Source organism: Ixodes scapularis, unplaced genomic scaffold (assembly GCF_016920785.2).
Source record: "Ixodes scapularis isolate PalLabHiFi unplaced genomic scaffold, ASM1692078v2 ptg000303l_1___fragment_1__unscaffolded, whole genome shotgun sequence".
Taxonomy (NCBI): Eukaryota; Metazoa; Arthropoda; class Arachnida; order Ixodida; family Ixodidae; genus Ixodes; species Ixodes scapularis.
Window position 1 is genome coordinate 1,731,322 of NW_024609955.1, and position 24,294 is coordinate 1,755,615.

The window sequence follows — 24,294 nt, forward strand, 5'->3', positions numbered from 1 at the left end:
AAACAATAAGTATGCATACATCGAGCTCGCGCCTTTACATTAGTGTTGTTGATCAGGAAGTTTGTTTGCTTCGTGCGTCCATAGACGAAATATTTCTTTTTGCAACTACTGTTTTTCTTAATGTGCCTGAGTATGCGAGGTAAAACTCGGAGGTGCCATTGAAAAGCTCAATTTGAACACACTACTTACCTCTTATCTGTACTGACCCGCAGCACTGCACGAAGTGAAGTCCCCACCCGCTTGCATTTCACTAATATTCAACATCGCGTATGCGCATAAAGTTATCCTGCAATCATATAAGCACATTCGCGCATACAGACCGTTTTAAGAATGCAAAAGTCGAGCACTTGTGTGACGAATGTCGCACCGTTCGCCGGAAGTGCGTCAGACGGGCATGAACCCCTATGCGGTCCGCATTGGAGTTCATGCCCGTCCGGCGCACGGTGCGACATTCTTCAGACAAGTGCTCGAACGAATTCAAAGCGCATTTGACGGTTGCTAATGGCCATAATATTTGTTATGTGTTTGCTTTCTTCCTGCCTGACTATGCCGAGATAATTTCAGACACACCGTTCCCGGCACAGATCTCAGACGTCAGTAAAAGCTTGTCCAAAAAGGCTTAGCGAGGAGTAGGAAACGCTTGTTAGGGCCTCCGTCGTAGCTAGCCGATCTCAGCGTTTGCGAAAAGTTAATCTTCTATCAGCATAAAATTTGAGTGGGAGATACATGATGTCATGAGGAAGACATCATAGTAACTTTTGTGCAGTAGTGAGGTCGAATTTATTGCGTTTCCTTAAAAGTTCATGCGTATACGCTGGCCTCAACTTTGATATCCTGTGAGGATGCGGCTTGCTTTTCGCCCAATGAAGTAACAAGAAGCGGACGTTTGGCAAACAAAATGCGTGTAAGGCTCCAGACGAACAAATTTCAGTTGTAGCTCACTGGTACTAGACGGGATTACTGACATTTAGCTCAAAGATGCACTCGTGGGGTGAGGTGACTAAGCCACGACTTACTACGTTCACATACGCACGCACAATATCCGGTGTTTCGGGAACCAAGGAAATTGCCCCGGTCTTTGTTTTGTATCGCTCCAGAATGAGTGTATTGTACGTTCGTGACAAGTCAGATAATCGAAAACGCAAGCAGCGCGTTCGGTCGCGGCGTGATAGCATGAGATGGAGCTGCTCAGTCGAAACCGAAACTGAGTGGCCAACTAGTTCCCAGAGTGCACTGCGTGGTATTTCGCCGCAATGGGGTGCGTCGGTTTTGGAAGAAGTCCATTGCACTGGGAGGAGCCGTTCTGCCTCCCCAGATAATCTACACGGGAAAGACAACGAGATGCCGTGTAGCAATTGGTTTTCCAGCCCCCTGGGACATCTCGCATTCCCCAGACCACTTGAGTACTACCAACACGATGCTGCGTTACATAGACGCCATGCTTGTACTATAACTATCTACATTAGTGCAAACATATCTCTGCGTGGCCCGTGGTACTATCAGGGCCTCCTGTCGACTGCTCTTTGAAGTATGCGGAGAGCAAGTTCGTCTGCTTCTTGTGCAGGGGTTGCAGTAACGTCAGAACGCCGAGCTCTGATTGGCTCGAATGAAAAAATAGTGGGTCGCCACGACCCACTATCTAAACGTCGTCTGCTCCTTTGCAACGTCGTCTGCTAATCAACAGCTGTCTTACCTTTACGAGCGAGCTCGACTTCACCTTTCAGAGAGGGCAGACGAAATAACTTGAGAGGTAAGATGTGTTCTTGTCTAACAACTAGCAGACACACATCAAGGAGTGAAGCCAAAGGACTCGCGGCCGAGATGGCTGACGCGCCAAGGATTGTTTGCTAAGAACCGAGAACGAGGGAGGTTACCGTCCGCAAGTTCCCTCTTTTCGTGTACGGCGAGACTCCTCACCCTTTAACGGCTTCAGCGGGTTGGCGCGGTTGACGCAGTTTACATCGTCTGCTTTACGTCTGTTAGTCAAAGCAATGGCTGTTTTATCTTTCCTGCGTCTGTCGGAGATTCACCGCTTTTTCACAGACAAGAATGCGGCCTTCGAAAAAGGCGAAGGAAAATACCTTGTAGGATACGTCCTTTCTTTTGAGGCGAAGAGCTTCACTCTAGTAGCGAATATACAGGCGTCGTTTAAGAATTGTAGCTACGCAGTAAAAATGACGCTCTCCGATAAAGGCGACATTTTAGAGAGTCACTGTGAGTGCCTTTGTGGGGCCGCAAAGTGCAGCCCCGTGGTGGCTACTGCACTTTATGAAAAAGTTGTCCTGGAGCCGCGCGCGCGCACCCACAAACTGGAAGGTCATTGAGTTTGTGCGTGCGCGCGCTTTCCGCGGCAACGGTCGCGCCCGCGGAGAGAGCCTTTTTATGGTTTTCGCTTTTGTTATCTTATTTTTGCTTTTGTACTGGGTTTGTTTTAGGCGTCGGTTAAAGGCTGCCGGTTTGCTTGGTTCCGAAGTCGAAAAGGAAGCGGGACCCGCTTTCCTTTCAGCTTTCGTCACCTTTGCTCGGTCACAATGGCTTCTTGTGATTTTTCTTTTCTTTTTCTTTTTTTCAATGATTCTCTTCTTTTTTTTTTTTTTCCGTTCACGTTGGACCGAAGGCTGCAGCGGTCGTGGCTTCGAATTGCGCTTGCTCGGAGGAGGCGGAAACGAGCTACCCGTGAAGCAGTGGATTTTGCTCGACAGTAAAATGAGTCGCAAGTAAGATACCAACCCGAGATTTGAGTTCAGTTAATCTCCTGTCTAGCTTCGCTATACACAGACCAAAAAAAATCACATTTTTAAACTTTTGTGAAACTTTTCGAGCTCGGTACCCGAGTCATGGCCCACCCCACAATTTTTGAGAATTTCAGGCGGTGGGGGGGGGGGGGGGGGGGGGGGGCGTTGACTCGGGATATTACGGTATATATTTTATAGCTTTCATAGTTGAACAGTACAGTGCACATATACTGAACTACACAAAGTTAAGCCTCATAAAAAGTCCTACCTCTGGAACACGAAAGTAAAAGAATAAAGGTCTCAGCTGTTCTACAAGGAGTGCGCTCTGGAGAAGGAGCACATGCAAGTACATTCAAATAGAACATACATTGTCGTGGGCTTCGTTCGAAGTAGCAAGGGCCGCCTCCGAGATGTTCTGAGCCTCGTCAATGATCTTGGCAATCTCGTCGTAGGCCAGGGCCGAAGAAGACGTCTGCTGCGTGGAGTTCAGGATTCTGCAAAGCAGTACTTGTTCAGTAGGTACCCTCGTCGTCTCCCACACGGAGCCACGCATAAAAGCATTTGGACGTCCACCAGAACGTCTGGTAATAACAGCAAAACACCCTCGGCCAAATACAATTCAGATATGTCTGCCCATGAATTGGCCAACTACAACCAGAACAGAAATTCTCCAATATTTGTGTTGCTCGCATTAAAGGTTCTAAGCAGGTTGCACACTTAGTGGCCTGAAGTGAATGGTGCTGTCAAAAACTCGCGGATGAAGATGACGCAATACAGTGTCACTGGACGGGGTAAACTGAAAGCCTTGTTTTGGATGACAACCAATTAGCTCGCTAAAATCATGTTTGCCACATTTTTCCTGTTTGGATGTATCAGTTTTCCTCGGACGCTGACACTCTTCGATTGTGGAAAGCTTCCCGAGGTGAAGACTAGAATAAATGCCACTTCTAACGAGGGTTAACATGTTTTAGCTCTGTTGAGCATGCACAGGGTAGTCCCAGCTAGAAAAAGTAAAACTTCATGGCCTGCTTGCTCAGCAAGCCACTGGCATGGTAAAAACTTTTGGGGAAATAAATCCTACATGATTATAAATGAAACTTGCTGAAACCGTGCATCTGAAGTTAATAAAACCCAAATATAATGTTTCTCATTTTTTATTAAAAAATGTCTTCTAAACACATTTCTTTAAGGGGTTAGGACATGCCGAAAATAAAATGAGATAACTACCGTAAATTCCGAGATAGCCCACCTAACATTGAGAGCGGGTGAAAATATAGGAGTGGGCCAACTTTCGGAGTATGATCGAGAAAAGTTTGAAAAAATTGCTATATTTAGGTTGTGTCCCTTCCAAGCTTTCTTATGGTGGGAGGGACAACAAAGCAAAAATGACTGTACTTCCCAGTCAGCAACGTTCGCTTATACCTCGCCAAAGCTAACCAGCCGCATTTATGCTGAGGCCATCATTGATCCCAACACTACTTGTACTAGACTGGGCTATCTCACGGTGTTTAATAAAACATAGGAAATCAAGCCAAAAGTAGGGGGAGGGCTATTTTTCGGGGGTGGGGCATCTCTCGGAATTTTACGGTATACTGCTATCACACATTGTATCTTCCTATATTTTTTCCAGCATTAGTAGAGATGCACGGAAACTGGAGCTTAAGTTAATGTGTCTTCGTATATCAAATTGACTCCGTAAGTGTGACGTCATGGGTCCAAACAAATCGTTGCTAGGGTCGTTGTTATGGACAAATACATGTGGCTCGGTTTCGCTGCGAAAACTTGAGCGTTCAAAAATCAGGAGTAGGATTCAAACTTCTAAAAATCACATATATACAAAGCTTGAATGTCATATATGTTTCGACAGAAGTGTGCCGGTAATCGCTACTTTCTGAAATATTTACGACTGCAACTTCCGGTCCTTAAGGGGGCACACCCCCTAGGGGGGTCAACTTTTGAACCCTTGTCTTATAATTAATGAAATTTACAGGGTAGGCTGGTGGTCATGCTAGAGGGTGTATAACAAAATTTCAGGTCTGTCGGTTAAGTGAGAAGGAAATAAGGGTAGCTTCTATCAGCAACACGCCTACGTTGTTTAGTTAATCTATCGTCAGAAAACTGTTGCGATATTAAAAATTTTTATTTGCTAGATATGTAGCAGAATGCATAGAGGATGCGGCTATGGAACATTTTTTTCTAAAAAGTAATTTATTTCTATAAATTTTCTCTTCTGCAAAATTGGTCAACGTTTTGGTCTTCTGTGCCTTCGACAAAATGTCAACATTTTTTACAAAAGACATCCGTAAAGTGACGAAAAAGTTCCATAGCCGCACTACTTATTAAATTTCAGTCAGGAAAAGGGAAGAATGAGCTTTCCCTGTTTTGCCATTATCAAACGATAGATTGACTAAAATGGAATTTATACCAAAAAGTGGAACGGAGAAAAATGTGTTCAAAGTGCTCCAAACCCTACCTTTTCTATAGCTTTGGTGGACAGAAAATAATTTATAAAAAATTAACTATATAGTGAAAATTAATGAAACTTTTTGGGAATACTCTCTAGATGTTGGTGGATGTAAAAATGTAATTTTTCAAAATCAACTCTTTTTGCAGAAATTTTTTTTTCTGGGCAGTGTCTCCCCTTAAGATGCCTGCAGCAGACGACGAATGCAAGAAGTATGCCGTCTGCCACACGCCGGCCGGCGAAGCCGGCGCAGTCGTTTGAATCGCGTGAATAAAGACGATATTCTGATATTGCATTTGTTTGAAATATAATGAGTTTCAGACACTTACAAGAATTCATAGTGGGATAAGATGCAAAATATGGTTTTTCGAAAGTCCTGGCGTCGATCGAGATGATCGTCTGCTCAAAGATCACATTTGCACCCGTGAGAAAAGCACTTCAGGCGATCGGTTGACTTCCCAAATTTTGTTCGAGGACTCGCGCTATGGGAGGGTGCTTCGTACCTGGTTGTAACCATCGCGTGGAGAAAGATTCTTGTAGTTTCTTTAGATTTCCGCAAGACCCCAAAACGCGAAAGTACTGGATAAAAAACATAAGGTGAGTACATGTAGCACTGGCGGACAGTCGCCTTGGTGTAAAAAAAAAGGACCGAACCAACCGAGAGCACGTAAAACCCGTATTCTGTTCGGTCATAATGTCTTAAAATATGGCGCTATATTTATATATTATTACTATAACATTGATAAAGTAGTTGCATGCAAGTAGTAGTGAGAGTAAAATCCAGCTGAAACCTGCAGTAGTCTTACATTGCTATGGTAAAGCAGCGTTAAGAAGTATGTCTGTGTCCATGCGCTATCCGGTTATTTTGTTTATGCTTATATATCTACCTTTGCTGTTGTTTTTTCATTGTGCTCTTCATATGTTCCCCTTTACGGACTAGCTCTTGAATTTAGCATATTTAGTACAAGACTGGTGGATAGCGTTCTCCTTGTTCACCTTTGTTTATATATACTTTTAATTGAGTGTTTTATTTAACTATATATTATTATTATTATTTTATTGAGGAACAACTGCAAGGTTGTTCATGGGTACAATAAAACGTTGATTGACTATTATTATTTTTTTAGGAGAGCAGACAGCGAGCCGGGGCAACAAGCACGCATTTGCAGTTGCCATTTCAAGGATGGAAAAAAAAGCAAAATGCCAACCATTTTCCCTTGGAATAAGGAAACTCGTTTCCAATTTCCAGAAACCCAATGTGGACGGAGGTGAGGACCTGAATATGCGTTATATTTCATTATAAGGTTAATAACACACAATTAATTTTTTCTATCTCTTTATATTTAACAAATATTGTTTGATGTAGCATATAACCTTTGTGTATGCTTTGCACACATTGTGATTTGCAGGAAGCGAACAGAACCCCACACACCACAGCAGGCACACAAACCTACCACGTCAAGAGCTGTACTAGAAGCGGAGAATTACTTCCTGCAGAGAGTATGTGTGCTTTTAATATGTTCTTTAATTGAAAAGATGTCACATCAAACATGCCTCTTTAACATATGAATCATAACCATGATTTTTCATCTGAAGGTTTAAGTTAGCATGCCTACATGCACATATTTTCACATCCAAGACAGTGGCATCAGGAGTTGTGCGGGGAGGGGGTGGAGGGGGGGGGGTGACAGGGGTGGGGTTGATTGATTCAGCCCCCTTTGCACAATATATCTTACTAGTATTACTTCAAATATCACCAGCTGCTTCAACACGGCAGATTATATAGTATAGCGAACAATGATTGAGAACTAGAAATAAGAGATTTAACTGGGAAAAACTTCAAAGAAGGGTTTGCTCTGATCTTAACTTTTGATGCACTTCAAACTTGAGTCAGTTGCCAAATTAAGATAAATATTTTCTTTTCTCCGGTTTGTATGCTGATTATGACTTGTCAAGGTTCCTCCGCAGATTTTAAGGGAAACCCATGTATATTGGGCACAAAATAGACTAAACTAATCATCAGCGATCATAATTTACTGTCAGCACTACTACATTCACAGAATATTATTATAGCATGCAACTCTGCATTTAAAGTATACATAAACTGAGAAGCGAGCTTACAATTTGACAGCATCAGTTATAGCACACATTTTTCGTTCCATTCAGGTCAGAGGGGGGTTACAAGTCGTACATACTGTAATTTGAGTACATATTTTGCTATGATATATCATATATATTAGGTTCACTAAATTATATTACAGGAGGAAGAGGCTTTCGGGAAAGAACACCAAAGACGGTTCACCTTCAGTTCAATTGAGGAGAAAACCAACCTGGTCGTTCTCTACACGGGGCTGCCACACAAAGATATGTTTTATCTCTTGCTAGAGCTGTGCCAGAGGTTCACCATAAGCTACCATGCGGGATGGCAGGTGCAGTCCATTGAGCTGGCTGACCAGCTATTCATGACTCTCGTCAAGCTGCGCTCGAACACCACCCACCTTGACCTTGCTGTTCGATTCAGCTGCAGCACTGCCACAGTCTCAAATGTGGTGCTCACATGGGTCAACATATTACACAAGGTGCTTTGCGATGGGCTGATGGGCCAGATTCCTTCGGTGAACAAGGCCTGTCTCCCGTCATGTTTTGCCAGCTTCACCAACTGCAGAATCATCCTCGACTGCACAGAGGTTGAAGCTGCTGTCCCAAAGGTATTAAATACAACTGAAGTTTTCAGCTTAGCCATATGAAGGAAATATGTATTATATTCTGCCATATCACACAAATACATTTCATTGCCTTAGTATCGAAGAGCATTCTGCTCTATCTTCCTAGCAGTGAATTTTTAGGTCACGGGCCTCAGGGTGCTGCCTCCGATTTGTTTTTTGGCAATCATTAACTTTATAAACTACAGAAGTAATACAATGTCAAATATAAAATGTCAGAAAAAAAAAAAAACACAAGAAAGAATTGCAGCTGCTACAGGACCTGAACGTACACAGCTCACATACCGTTCAATGTTTCACACATATCACATTCTCCTGCCTGACCTATATTTCTAGCAATTGTTTCGCAACACATGTGTTTTGAGTGCTTGTAATATTGGGTGCCTCAGCCCAAATTTGTAACAGCCTATATGTAGCTGGCAAGAAATGTTGCCAACACATACAGGACTGCATGAAAGCAGATGCTGTCTTTGCCCAAGTGGTGATGTAACTTGTGAAGAACGTCAAAGTGCGATGATTAATGATAATCTTGTGAGAGACAAGTTTGAAATAGCTAAGTAAATAATTGATGCCATATAAAAACTCAAAACTTTTATAAAACATGTGCATAAATATCTACATGAACTCCTGGAACTTCTGCTTCTCCCAATGCACGCGGAAGCACCGTGGGAAAGCAGCAGTTCGGCTGAGCCTCGATCTGCTGGTTTTCTTGATCATGGTAGATCTCCATCAAAACATAACAAAAATCACACACGTCTTTGCTGCAGTCAAGCACACTTCCCTCTTAAGAAGCTGGTATATAAGTTCTCAAACCTATGTGTTTCCTCTTAGCCCAGGTTTTCCGAAGAGCACTGAGTGAAATTTTATATTTTATAAATGTAAGATAATCTACCTTAAAATGTATAATTACTTACCCACTTTGTGGCGGAGGGTGTTAAGTATACATGACCCACTCGTGCCACTTCAAGAGATATAATTTGAGTGCTATTGTGTTTCAGGACAGTCTGAGCTAATCTGCTCATTTGTCTTTCAAAAATCCTCAATAACTTTGTTTTCATTTTTTTCTACAATGCAACAGGAGATGAAACTCCAGAACATCTTGTACAGCCCCTACAAGCGCAGCACTACTCTGAAAGGCCTGGTTGGTGTGGCGCCAAATGGGGTTGTGACGTATGTCAGCAAACTCTACCCAGGATCCAACACGGACAAAGATATCGTGAAGGACTGTGGCGTGCTAAAACAACTGGTGCCAGGGGACCTTGTCCTCGCAGACAAGGGCTTCCTGATCAGAGACCTCCTCCCTCCTGGAGTGAGCCTTAACATACCACCGTTCCTCTCAACGCCACAATTCACACCACAACAGGTCCTGCTGACGAAATCAATTGCCAGGGCCCGTGTGCACGTTGAGAGGGCGATCGGTCGCATTAAGGGCTACACGATACTGGAATACATTCCAGTTACATTTTTTCCCATCGCCTCAAAAGTCTGGGAAGTCTGTGCTGCTCTAACAAATTTCCAAAATCCACTTCTGAAGGAAGTCGAACAGTTTTACAGGCCGAAGAACTAGCCTGGAAGTAGCTTTTGTAAAAGGGGTGTGAATAATGATTTTCCAAATCAAATCGAGCGCGAATCGAATAATTTTCTATTAGTTACCGAAGAGTTGGGTGCAGACTATAAATTATTATGTTTTTTTAGAAAGCATTAAAAGAACAAAATGCTATATACAAATTACTAGAATTAAAAGGTGTGATTAGATAGAGGCAGAAACTATAACAGTTTGTACGAGTTTTCTTGCCACAGCAGGATTTTGGCAGAATGTAAAGTGCAAAAGAAGCATATAAATCACATCAAGAGGCCACTCGGAGTCAGTCAATACAAAGTACATACCCAAAACAGAAGAAACGAACAAGGTCAAGATGCGGAATGTGAGCTCACAACTCAGATAGCAGAAACAATTGCAAGAAAAAAATTATACAACTTGTAATTACACGTCTTTCCACAAGCCACATTGGGATAGAAGTAGTTGAAGATTTATAATTCAAAGCATGCAAGATTAATTTCATGAAAAAGTGTGCGGTTAACAGTATACGCGCAGTAGAAGACAGGTAGAATGACCCCATACGAACATTGACCGGTACTGCTCGCGATCATCCTGTATAGGTGTGTGGCAAAGGCCTGTGAAGAAAAATTTGTGGCATGAATCATTTAGAGTGGTACTGAATCTTCGAAAATTATTAGAAAAATATTTGAAACTTTAGAAAACATTTGATTCAGATGCTTAAGACGCTGAATCGAATAGGGCGATATTTGACCCCTTATTAGAAAATTATGCAGATTTTTGCACCCCTAACTGGTAAGCTACTCCCAGGTAAAGCGTGCACATCCACTATAAACTCATTACAAGTAATCTGGTTGAAGCAGACATTTGTATACTTATTTGCCAGGTTTGGCTGGTTTTTCTTCCTGCCGGTGATTCAACCTTGGATCTGCATAGTGCCCACTCTTTTTACAATGTACCAAAATGTTGTTCATCATCAAGGTCTGAATTACGAGTTTAGACTGTTCTAGGCCAAACGCACAGAAACCTCACCTTAGCTTACGTTTTTCATGCACCTATTGTTCTATATGTCGAAAAATGCCTTTTTAGCAACCCAGCTTGTAAATATATTGTGGGTGCAGCAGCATTTCACCAGTTTGGCCCCTGTGTTATGTGTTCAATTCTCGTACTGGTGAAAAATGTGTGTGTCATCACAAGTGGAAGTCACCCTTGTATTCCTACTAAAGGCAGGTGTTTCTCTTTAGAGGTTTGCGTTATTAAGAAACAAGGAAAGTAATTCAGGACACCAACCGAACTCGCATGGCATGTTGCATTGCATGTTGTTATGTGCACTTCTTTTCTTGGATGAACTTTTGATTATTAAACTATATTTCAAACACAATAGTCGAGAGGCCATGGATGTTCTACAATAAATGAAACACGGATAACTTGGTATAATTTCAGTTGCCATCCATACTTTCCCTAATTTCCTTACTCAAATACTGAATGCATAAGGATTTTTTGACCAAAAAAAAGTTTCTTGGCTGTCTTTACCCTAAGAAAGGTGTATAGGCAGTTTAGACATGACTGAGCCATGCATTTAAGCCTTTGATTATAAGCTTCCTCACTAGCTTACATAGTGGCTAACAAGATTTGGAAGTCTCTTAATTATAATAATGCTCAATTCTCTGTTCTCAGCGAAGGTTGCTTGGGGGTTTCTGCTATTTTAAAAGATATTTGAGAATTTAAGTGTGGAACTGGAAGCCCCTGTATCTGTGAGGTATATGTAAATAAATATTTCCAAATGAATTCCTATAAATATGTGCCAGTGAGTACTGCTTGCTCCAGTCCCTACCTATTTAACATTGCATTCAGCTCACTGATGGAGAGAGCTCTGTAGAAAAAAAAACAAAGTATAAAATACAGAGCGAGATTATTGAGGAACACTAAATAGTTCACAATGGAAGCTTGACAGGTCAGAGATGTAACTGTTTGAAAGACACAGCTAGTATAAAAAAATACTGAAGTCATATGCTTCAGACAAAAACTAAATATATGTGGCTGCAGTAATGATTAACAGCTGGGCTGGTCATGTCTTCCTTCGTCTTCACTCATTGAATGATGTCTCTTGATGTGTAGTAGTGCGAAATGCATGCAGCCATGTCTCTCGTGTAGAAAAGACAGGATTCGTTAGATTGAACTGGATCATTTTCAGTTTCTTTTATTTTGCATGAATAATTATAGACAACAAACTGTACAGAGCATGACATAGTAGGCAAAAACAAATGAACAATGGCTTTTATATTTGTGGTTAAATGCGAGAATAATGCGAGAAAATGCAATGTCATGTTTAGACTGCCTGAGTTGAGAATGTGGAGCTAAAAATACACTAGCATGTGCATAGTTCCCCTCTGTAGCAATACTAGTAAACATGTTTTGTATCAATTCGTGGCAAAAAGATGCTCCTAACATGAGAAGTAGTAAACAAATGACCAAATGTGTGATGATGAAGAGCAGCACCTGTAAATGCCTTTGTGTTCGAGTTCAGTGACATACGTAAGATGAGCATGAAAGTCAGTGTTGGGTAAAGTACACCTAAAAAGTATTTCAAGTAAAGTACAAAGTAAATGAGACGTGATGTACTTCAAGTAAAGTAGTAAGTACACTGGCTGCAATGTACTTGAAGTAAAGTACTATAAATACAATGTGCTTTAAGTAAAGTAGTAAGTACACTGGCCAGTACTTGAAGTAAAGTACTATAAATACAATGTACTTTAAGTAAAGTACTACATGCTCAGAGAATGTACTTCAAGTAAAGTACAAGTTACCTAAACCTACTTGAAAAAGTACTTTTAAGTACAATGTACTTAAAGTACTTCCCAACACTGATTAAAGTACACGCAAGCTGGTCAGCTATCATGACTGTAGTAACCGAGAGACAAGAATCATGATTACTTTAATCATGATCTACATATTGCTAGTACGTGAATAAGTGTGGAATAAAAGTGTCATGATAAAAGTGCAGTAGAATGTCGAGATTAGCTGCCCACTCTGCATCCTTCTTAATGCCAACAGTGATACTGCCTTTTGGGTTCCAGATCGTGAGGTACCCCTTAGTTCGCTTCGCAAAATACATCTGAGCTTGGAGTTGGTGGTAGTGGTCATGGCCTTTGTTCACAAGCACGCTGCTGCCATCATAACGTAGGCTGTAGTCCTTGGCGTCCTTCAAGTGGCATAGCAACGACCCCTCACGAAATTTCCATGGGCATTTTACTTCAAGAACAGCCTCGTCTCCAACAAGACCATCTGGTGATGCACCTAACAGGCCCGACTCGTGCAGCCAGAGCCCTGTTGGCGTTGGCGTCAGGCTGGTGGCTTCGCTAAATGCCTTGATAGCATCTGGTTCATGGATGATGCCCCATTGGACAGCTTTTACACCTTCCAGTGAGTATTCGCCAAGTAGGTGACGAAAGAGTGAAGGAGGAAAGCTGTCGTTCTCACACGCCTTGAGGACTTTTCCAAAGTTACTCGCGGTCAGGCGTAGCTTTCTCTCCACTTGCCACAGCGGATTTGTGCGTTGTCCAGCTGTAGACTCTGCCAGCTGCTGGATCTCTTCACGTGACTTTGCGGCTTTCTCAACCAGATAGGCGGTTCGGTCGGCTGCCTGGGTGTATTCATCACTAAATATTAGGTCCTCAATAGTGACATGAATGGGCATGTCTGGCTCTCTGGACAACAGCCATGTGTAGCCAACTGTGGCCCCAAGAGCATCCAGGCGACTCCTAATCCAGTCTTTGTCCTCCTCACTAACGGGCCGATTCAGTGAAGCGGAAGTACATGGACTCGGAATCAGAGTCTCGACTCGTCCAACCTGTCTGTCCTTTGAAGTCGTCTTCATGGTCCATGTGCAAGCTCGATCTGTGCAGGAAATATTTTTATGAGCAAAGAGGAGGAGAGCTGCCATGTGATGGCATCGAAGGGAACCTCGAGGGCAGTTGCAGGTGGCCCTGGCCACAGTCTTGGGGTTCGTCATTTCAACCTGAAGAAAAAGATTTTTTTATAAAATTCCCTAGTTCAGCTCTATGTACCTGTCATTAGAATTTCCTGTTTGCAAAATCTTACTCAGCTTCACGAGCATGCTTCTTTGAAGCTTGACAGCGACATATAGCTATATCCCAATTAATTTTTTAAAATGTATTTATATGTTATTTTCTCAATTCGATAGATGAAAACAATTAAGAGGGGTCTTCTAAGTTGTCTAAAGTTCTTATAACTACAATGTATTTTACATTGAACTATATATTTTCGCGGTTTCAACGTAAATCAATGATTACAAGAGGGGTCTTTTTAATTGCGCACAATTAAAAAATCAGCCTTCTACAATGAAATTAACAACACTAAAAAGGGGCCCACTAGTCTACAGTTATTAAAATTACGATGCATTTTACAGGTTGTACTCGCATCGCGGGTTCGATGGAGATCTTCAACAAAAGATCACATCCACAAAATTTGATGTATACAAAAAAAAAAAAAAAAAAGCAAACTAGTGCGAAATTGCGATAGACATGCGATTCTTTAATAACCTGACAACCTTAATAATAATAATAATAAACGACTTACCTCGACGGCGTACGATCTGTTTTTCATGCTGGCCTGCACTACGCCGGTAAAGCACTTAAGATCGTCGTCGTAACTGATTTGCATGACATGGTTGGACTTAACGGCATTTTCACCCCTTTCAACTAAACTCGGTTCTTCACAGAAAAAAACGCACAATGCGGAGGCCTCTACTGCCATAGCGATGCACTTGTTTTTGCCGCAATAGACGCCTGCTGCAACCGTGTCGCCTGCTACCAAAGCAAAGCGAAGTGTAATACTCCCAAAATGGCTTTCATCGTCGGAATACGACACTGAGACGACAATAACATCTTAATAATTAGATATCAAAAAGTTAGGTTGCTTACAAAAAATTATTTACTTACTCGTAAGCAAACATTTAGCCTCATCTGGAGTCTCCATGCATTGGTCCATAGCAACGTCCCTAGCAACGATTTGTTTGGACCCAGACGCCATGTTGTGACGTCATCACTTACGGGTCAATTGTCATTATATCAAAATATTTTACACTTCCCTTTGAATTCTATATATACGGGTTTGAATGTATCACTGTAACGAAGTGGTCATTCACTGCTGTCGCAACACTCTAGCTCCCGCCCCCGGTGTAAGAAGGCTCTTTAGGTGTAGAGACTCCGCTCTCCGCTGCGACCAGATAATGACACCCTGCGCGCTTCACTTCACGGAGCCACCCCTAGATGGCGCCGTAAGTTTCAGGCCGGCAGCGTACCGGGCTACTTGTGCTAGCTGCCTGCTCGGCGTACAGCTTGCTTTCGGTGGCTACGGGTTCGCGTACGATGTGGTATGTAGGTGGGGCCACTATCATCTCTCTCAGCACACTGAAGTTTACATAACCCGAAAAATGGCAGGCGGACAAACAAGAGTAACTCCCTAATACCAGCTGACGCGGGGGTCTACGAGTGAGAAAGAAATATCCCTCTGCTGTAGATAATTTCTAGCCTAGCTTACATTAACGTCGGTAAGCGTTTGTAAAATGAATAAACTCTGAATGCATCGCAGGTAAACGATAACTTGAGTGCGACCGAAAGAAAAAAAAAAGAATGCACAAAAATAAAGAAAGTTTAACACAAACCTTGTTAGCGGATAATAAACTGAATTGTTTTAAGCTCCGTTCGCGTGACTTTTCTAAAAAAATATATATATTGGGTTCGCAAATTACTGTTAATTCAACTGGACTAATAAAAAAAAAATTTTTTTTCAACATGCGGGGCAGCTAACGTGATTATTCTTTTACATATTAAGGCAGCCTTTGAGTCCTGCTAAATTGAACTGCTGACCGAACTGGCACGAAGTTACACATTTTGCACGCAGTTTAATGAAAGCAGCTTTCTTTGAAAGGTTTACTTTGTTAGTACACTTACGTTGGCATGTAGCAGATTGCAACAAAAGTTTATAGTCACCACACTCGTCAAGGAAAACAAACCGGTTGTATTAATGGCACTTCTGATATAAGTATAATAATAATACAATCACAAACTTAAAAAAAAATAAAAAAAAATTGCTGTAAAAAGAGATGCTGTTCAAACATTGCTTAATGTATGACATACTCTATAGTTGCTTTTGGAGTTCTTTTCCACATTACGAGTCGCACAGTCGGGACTCTTCCTTCTTCTCTCGAGACTGCTTCTTTGCATCTCGGTTTTTTCCTTTGAAGTCCTGTTGCATTCTCATGCGATCCGAACCCTTTTGCACGTTCGACTGAAACCAGAGAAGCGTCTGCCTTCCACGGAGGTGTCTGCATTCCACGAGAACGCCAGACAGAATCCGACCCTGAACAGATGGGCAGTCTGTTGTGTCTGCGTCTACCGCATGCAAGACAATCCCATACTAGTCGCCCTCAATTCGGAGAAGAACAACAACCGAGCATGTGACTGATGCATTCGGCAGACGTCTTTATCCTGATCGTCTCTTTTACTAATATTTTCATGTCATTGTTTTCCCTTTCTAAAATGTTCACGTTTCCCCAGGCTGGAGAGCAGTCGGCGTGTTCATTCAAATGTTTGGCCATTTCCAAGTTCGGATCTTTGGTTTTTTACATTTCTTTTATGCTCTTTTCACCATTGCAAAAAAAAAAAAAATTTGGAAACAATTAGAGGGGGCGGAAGCAATGGGTGACTTGGCCCACGTTTCGGCAGAGGGCCGGCGACCGGATGGCCTGAACGTTTTGGCGCCCTCTAGGGGCAGGCGGAGAAAACATAGGAAAGGAGGGGAGATGATGTGTTCGCCGTTCCGACGGGGCGAGGAGAGGAGTCTCCACACCTAAAGAGCCTTCCTACACCGTGCTCCCGCCTTTGTCCGTGCCCTCCCGACGCAAGGGACTCACGTCTGGCACTCCCTGGCCTGCTGCTGGAGCTTGTGCGAGTGGATCTCCGCCTCCCGCACGTAGGGCACGGCCTTCTCCGTCGCAGGGCTCAGCTTCTCCAGGAACGTCTGCAGTTGGTCCACCATGTCTCGCAGACGGGCAGAGTTCTCACGCAGGCCCTGGGGGCAAAACGGGCCGGGGCGGTCATAATCTGGAGGTGCGTTGCATCGTCAAAGGTGCATTCCATATTCGCCCGCATTATACTTCACGAAACCGACGGGCACACTATTCTGGCAGGGGCAGTAGTGACACTGAATGCACCTCGTCGCTTCGCGGTGATGTTCAGCGCCATTTTGAGACATGCAATGCCATCTGGGATATTAAGAAGGAACTCTGCTTTAAGTTTCCGTTTCATTTTTTTTTTCTCTTCTGCGAGGGGGCGTTATTTTGCGTGACTTTAAAGTTCCAAGATCGTGAGTGATCGTACAGGCACAGCGTCTTCGCTGCACGCCGACGCCCCTCAGCAACATCACCTGTCTCGTGATTCCGGTGCATATGCAATTAGTTTTCTGGATAAAAGTGGCAGCAGTGAGTCAGAAGATGACTTTCATTGGATCTTAGTTTCAATTGTGGCAGTGGGTCGAACCAGCAGGAATTATCCACAGGTGCCTGTCGGTACGTTTCGTGTTAGCTCGCTGAAGGCATTTCTTGCCTCCGTGAGCTTCTGTGGACACACTGGGTGTGTTCGAAACGCTTTATTTTTCACCTGCAGGGCGTCAACCTTACGTACAATTGGTTTTATGCTGTCAGCAGGAAAACGAGTGGAGTTTTCTCTGAAAAAGCGGCCCGGTCCTGACCTCGGCATCAGGCTACGGAGTAGCATGGAACGAGTTGGGTGGGGCTTTAAGGAATGGTACGGTCGTCACAAAACAAGAGGTTTTGCATGGAAACTGTTCAAATTCGCAGGAGTTGTTTCTAGAAAAGTAAGCTACAAAATATATGTTTTAATTTTTTTTACTCCTAATACTTTGCAAGGTACATCAAATTAAAATAACTTCTGCATTGGTTACACAAAATTTGACATTACATTTTTTGTGCTACATAATATCTTAATGACATTTTCGTTTTTGAAAAGAGAATTCCTTTAGCTACATTTTGGTATGCTTTGTACAGAATTATACCTAGTAGGGATATTTGCAGCTAAACAATTTTTCCTTGAGATCACCCCATAACAGCCTCTTTTCCTGTAGTAAGAAAGATTTAAGTTTACTCCACTAGCAAGCATATTATGTAAGATTCTGAGCGCATTTCCCAACACTCCTTGTGAAAGGCCATCGCTTTCAGTAAGGTAGCATGGGTGCTCACCTCATAGGCGTTTTCTGCGTCCGGGTAGTAGTCCTGGCAGGCCCGAAGGAGTTCCCTGGCCTCCTTCTGAAGTGCCTCGGACTGCAACTTGAGCTCCTCGCTTTGGGCAATGATCCCCTGAACCAAGCCACAAAGAATATTCAATTGGAATAATCCGCCAGCACACAGAGCCACCAAAGACGAGGTAACAAAATTCCATGAACTCATTGTAGAGTGACAATAACATACAATTTATCTCAATTGTGTTTCACTTGTCTTACCTATCTTACTAATCCTTTTAACTTGTTTTTGTACATTTTTCTTGTTTTGCCGTTATGTTTAGATATTTGTTACTTTATAATAATAATAATATTCTCTATTTTGGGTGCCCAAAAACAACCAGATCGGTCTTCCCCTTGGTGCACCAACACAAACAGCAAAACCAGCAAACAAACAAAAAATCCTAAACACACATAAAGTTAAGAGACAAATGTAAGATTATCCAAATGGCGACGGTACATTGAACAGCTGCAGATATATCAAGGTGGGGTGGAGCAATGGCGTTATAGAATGACTGAATCCGAGAGAGAGGTGAGGCATTGGGGCGGCGGAGAAAAGCTCACCGGAGAAAAGCTCACCGGAGAAAAGCTCACCGGAGATAAGCTCACCGGAGAAAAGCTCACCGCAAAACCGGCAGATGCGGAGAAAAGCTCACCGCGGCTGTTGAGCGGATGCGGAAAAAAGCTCACCAATTTTTTCTTTAACTTAGCGGATTCTGCATCAAACGTTGTAATTTAACATAATTCGCATAGTACAAAATCATAACATCGTACACCGGTGAAAAAGACAATTTATTGGCAACTGGCAAGGTGCCATCGGTAGCTCTGTCAAATAAAGATGTTTGTTCTTTGTGAGCTAATATGAATAGCGGTGTGGTGAACCGTTTCAGTTTCAAATATTGTGTAGTGCCTAATAGGTAAGTAGGTGTTTGTTGATGTATCAGTATCGGCTACGCTGTTTTTTTTTTTTTTTGTTAAATTCACTAACAAAACTTTAGTTGCGAGAACAGATTCGTCCTGTCGTGTTTGTTGTCTTCACTCCGTCGTCGTCGTTTGAGCGGTTTTTATCATGTATAACGTTTACCAACTCGCCCTATTCGCCACCTTAAAGAAGACTACTTCTTATATAGGTCACGAGTAACAACGGTGCCAGTGTGCAGCTCTGAAGGTCATTGGTGCCTCGCCGTAGAAAGGCACTATCACACAAAGGCAACGTGTAGAAACACCAGCACGAACGGCTAGAAAACGTGCTTCTCCGTGAAAGAAAAAAGTTTTTATATCCTGCTGACTGTTTTGTCCTATTTTCAAAAATTAACAAAAGCTTCAAAGAGAATTTCAAGCACCGCGTTGTTGTCCGCATGCACTTTCGGATCTTTGGCATTTACAGTTTTGATTTTTAGGTTTTAGGCAGACATTATTAAGTTTTCGAACTTTTTTCTGTTTTTCAAGTTCATACAAATTTGAGTTGGGCTTTCGTTGCCTACAGAGTAAGCCACAGAAAACACTCGCCCGCAATTATTAATTTGGGAGCAATATACCTAATAAGCTTAACAAATAATACAAAAAAAGGACATTTTCTTTTTTACAAAGCTGACAAATTTTAATGATAATAAATTGATATATGTTACGCATGATCCAATAGCCTCCATATAAAAAGAAGAAAAAAAATCGGTGAGCTTTTCTTCGCATACGCTCAATGGCCGGTGAGCTTTTCTCCGCATCCGCCGGTTTTGCGATGAGCTTTTCTCCGGTGAGCTTATCTCCGGTGAGCTTATCTCCGGTGAGCTTTTCTCCGGTGAGCTTTTCTCCGGGATTCGAGGCATTGCACAGTGGGTGAACATAGAAGCAAACAAAATGTCCCGTTAGACGTGAATACAATATATTCTATATTGTACCCTACATAATATCCTCCCTTGGAGAGCCTTAGGGGTATGTTGAATAAATAAATAGATAAGAAGGTTTGAAAGTGCACTACACAACAAGTAACAATGCAGCTAGAAAAAATTGCAAAATACAAAACAAAACAAAAATCACATTATATTACTGGTTACATTAAGGGGGACACTACCCAAAAGAGTTAACTTTTGAACCTTTTGCTTATTATGAATTAAATTTACAGTATATACTGGCAGTTGTGAGGCAGAATGCAGTGCAAAGCTTCATCTGCATACATGAATTGTCAAATAAATTATAGTCGTTTTTATCAGAAACACACTGACTTTGTTTGAGAAAACTATCGTTTGAAAAATAATGTAATACCAAACGTTTTTCTTCACTAGATCTGTAGCAGAATGCCTCAGCGTTGACAAACGTGCATGCAAGATGCCATTTGTTTAGGCTTTTACTTTAGAACAGTTATTGCTACAGACGCCAGCACATGCAACGCGTGGAACACCATTCCCTGCATTCTCCTCGATGCTTGGGTAATTTAGCAATAGGTCTATTAAGTAGATAAGTTATCAATAGGCACCATTTTCAAGATCAGTAGACTCCCAGGTAGATAATAAAAGTTTCTCGAAGATTTGCCACTGTGCGACCAGCGTCGGTCATGTTTACGCTCGCACTGCCCTCTATTTGTCGTCAAAGTCAAAAAGCCAAATTGGATGTTTAGTGTTTATACAGCGTAAGGTCGCTCTGCCAGGGGGGGGGCGACACTAGTTTACACTGTAGATGAGCAATTTTGCCAGTACAGTACGACTGCTAGCCTGGGTCTTTAACGTGCATCACGCAGTAGTGATACACGACCACACACCGGTACGATGCTCATCCAGATCGAAACGGGCAGGGGTGGGGCTTGAACCCTGGCTTCTGCAGCGCGAGCTTTCGCTCTACGCGCGTCAAGCTGGGTGTGCACTGTAGCCCACTCGGCCATTGAATCCCCCCTCTTAGTCGTCGTTCTCAGCTCTTGCCTGCCTAGTTTCCTTTCCTTCCTGTCTCCCGGAGGGGTGGTCCTGTTGTGCATGTCTAGTTTCCTCCAGCTCCTTAGGGCGGGTCTGTTTTGTGTGCTCAACAGCTTCGCAGGTCATGCACCTTCACACAGTGGAGTAACTTACGATTTCCGTGTTTTTTGTCAAATATGATATAGAAAAAAAAAACATTTGCATACAGCAAGCTGGTTTATTAAGCCCCTCAATTAGGATAGCTGCGACAAATATGTCATTTACATGCCCCAGTTAATAAATATAGTTATATCAAAATTAACCGAGCTTAGAAGTGGACAAGCGGAAGGTTGGGAACCATGGGCGCCGACTACAAGGGACCTTGTTACCATGATCAATGCCAACATGAGAAAGAGAGGTCTGTGGAGGGCAACTGCTCTCGGAGCAACGTGATTTTTAATATGGTGCACTGCACGTTAGCATGGAGCAGAGCCTCTGGCTCAGGATGGCAGATGCACTCACCCTGAACGGGGAGCTGTTAGCCGTGTTCTGCAGGTGGGCCACCTCCCGCACCATGTCCTCGACCCTCTGGGTGTGGTTGGCCAGCTCGTAGAGGCGCCCCTCCAGCTCCTCCGCCATCGTCTGCCGCAGGTCCTCCAGGGTTGCGTCGTTCTGCACCGCCGGCAGCGAGAAGTTCTGCGCACGCTCCAGGCCTGCAACGGCACGCAGTGGGCACCTTCAGCAGAGAGTAGAGAGGCACGGATGTCGAGCACTCGGCGACTTATTACAAGGAGGATTAGCCAGGGCCAAGGCCACTCATCCTTCTATAAAAACAAAAGGAAGAGCTAAAAGGAGGGTAAAAAAAAGTGAAAGCCGTTTACAAATCCCTGTAACGCCGAATTGGAGCGCAGCTCTTGAGGAGGAGGAGTGAAGGGTACTGAGAAAGGGTAGACCCCTCCCCCTTCTCCTCCTCCTCCCCTCATTCTTTAATATGCTCCGGGGGGGGTGTCACGTGACTTCGGGGAGGGGGTCACGTGACCTCGGGGAGGCGTGACCTGGGGGTGACCTCAAGGCCACGTGACCCCAAAGGTGACCCCCACGTGACCTTGGGGTCACGTGACCTGGAGGGGTCACGTGACCTCGGGGGGTCACGTGACCTCAGAGGGGTCACGTGACCTCAGAGGGGTCACGTGACCTTGAGATGACCTTGGAAGGGGTCACGTGACCTTGGGGAGGCGACCACGTGACCTCGGGGGTCACGTGACCTCAGAGGGGTCACGTGACTTGGGGGTCACGTGACCTTCAAAGGGTCACGTGGGGTCATCTTGGGGTCACGTGACCTTGAGATGACCTTGGAAGGGGTCACGTGACCTCGAGGGGTCACGTGGGGTCACGTGACCTTGAGATGACCTTGGGAGGGGTCACGTGACCTTGGGGGTCACGTGACCTTGGGATGACCTTGGTTACGCCGACGCCGACGGCGACGGCGACGCCAACGCCGACGGCGACGCCGCTCAAGCCGGGAACGGGCCCCTAAGAGCTGCGCTCTAAAAAATTGACTGCATCTCCACGTGGTGAATGATGTTGATTGGGGTAAAGCTCTGGTGGTGCTTGTCTGCGCAGATGCTGAGCCGCAGCATGCCGAGCATTTCGTTCCTTTTCATCCATGTCAGAAAGAGAATGTGTAGTATGGAACGTGGTTATATACGCATTTGAGCATTTGACCGCAGCGCCTTCTCGTCTATTAACGTTGAGCCAATGCATGCAAAGTTTAACGCAATTATATACGCATTTGACCGCAGCGCCCTTTCCTGTATAGACGTTGAGCGGCTACATGCAACCTTTCATCCATGACACCCCCAGCTCTTAAGCTACTACCAGATCTCAGAGCCCCCTACTCGTGCCGCAGTCGTGGCCGAGTGGTTAAGGCAATGGACTAGAAATCCATTGGGGTCTCCCAGCACAGGTTCGAATCCTGTCCACTGCGCAAACTTTTTTTTTTTTTTTTTTTCATTTTTTTTTTTTTTTTTTGCACGAGCATGTGAGCACGTGAGCTCACGAGCACGAGCACCAGCAAGATCGATGTGAGCACGGACACCGGACGGACAAGGCTAGACCCTAAGGAGCTTTGCCCCTAAAAGCCATCACTTCAACAAATCTGCAATGATAATATTAAGGCTAGGTTGCAGCAGCATACGTGACATCACAGTTTACACTGGCCTATTGTCTGTCTGAAATTTTATTGCAATTTTATTTTGCTCTTTAAATACTAGATAGCATTATTAAGGTCACCCTTTCTTCGTGTTGGCGCCGTGGATGTAGCCTCGATGGAGAAGAGCGATCAGTCGCCCATCTGTTCTTGGACTGAGGACTTCTCTCGGTAAATGCTCAACAGAAGAAAAGCAGACCAAAAGCAATATGAAAGCTTTTGCTTGCAGCCTTTGTATATCACCAAAATCCTGCAGGAGCGACAACGGCAGGTGCAGCTTGGTGAAAAAAGAGCAGCGAGGGACTCGGCTGCCAAAAGGAGAGTGCTGGACCCAGTAGTGACACAAAGTCAGTCGCTCTTAGTGGCCGCCCGGCAGTTCAAGTGCCAGTTTACATATATAACCCATTTAGTATGGCGATAACGTCCAAGACAGACTGGTTTTAGACGGACGGGAGCAAAAAAGGGGCTTCTAAATGCTACAACGCCTTAGGTAAATGCCAAAGACTGCTATTGAACAAATATTCTAATAGTTGTAATTAACAATACACTATTCAATATCTGCTTCGAGATGAACTGCGATATTCTCGCTTTTACAGCGGACCTGTTAAGGGCTAGTTTCCCCAGGATCGTGTCCACCAGCAAAGAAATGATGACACCGAACTCTGGACACCTGCTGCCATCTATGAGCGATGGCGGCAACCACACAACTGCTTGCCGCCGTCGCTCGTAGATGGCAGCAACCTTTTTTTCGGAGGAAGAAAAGTGGGAGTGGAACGAGCGGCGATGTGCGCAACAGCGTGAATGGTTTCGCAATTGCTGCGAAGCCGCTATCACCCAAAGTTCCACCGCGTCGAACGGCTCAGATTCCCTTGGAATAGAAGAGCAGATTGCTCGCCTGGAAAGACATCACCGAGAACAGAAGCTACAGCTCCGCTGCTCTTCCTTCTTTACTAAAGTGGAAAGGCTGAACGTTTTTTTTTTTTAGTGCGGAAGCATTAACTGTCCCATGGAGCGAGCCGATGTCATCAGCCGTGCGAAATGGCAGATAAATTCGTGAAGCCACGATTTGAGGCATCCCAGCTTTGAAGCCGCATAAAACGCCACACAAAACGGCCAATAAATGAGGCCGCCGCGCGTCAGTTTCAATTAGCACCAATCCATGGCGCTGCCTGCCCGCATCTCCAGCGCACTAATAAATGGAATCGGCTGGCGCGCTCGGGTGGCGGCACGGCTGCCGGAGCATGCCGGCCGATTCCTGCAGCTGATTCTGTGCCACTGCGGCACGGCCGGTGTCAGCGAGGCGCGGCAACTTCACGAGGACGTGTGCAAGAACGACATTCATACTTTCGCATTCACAACTCATAAGAAGCCTTTTTTGTTGCCAAATTGGAACTTGGAAAAATAATA

At 43.9% G+C, this 24,294-nt stretch overlaps 1 pseudogene; it reads right to left on the reverse strand.

The window, feature by feature from the left end:
• Positions 1-24,294, reverse strand: part of LOC121834036 — a 107,966-nt pseudogene that overhangs the window by 67,566 nt on the left and 16,106 nt on the right.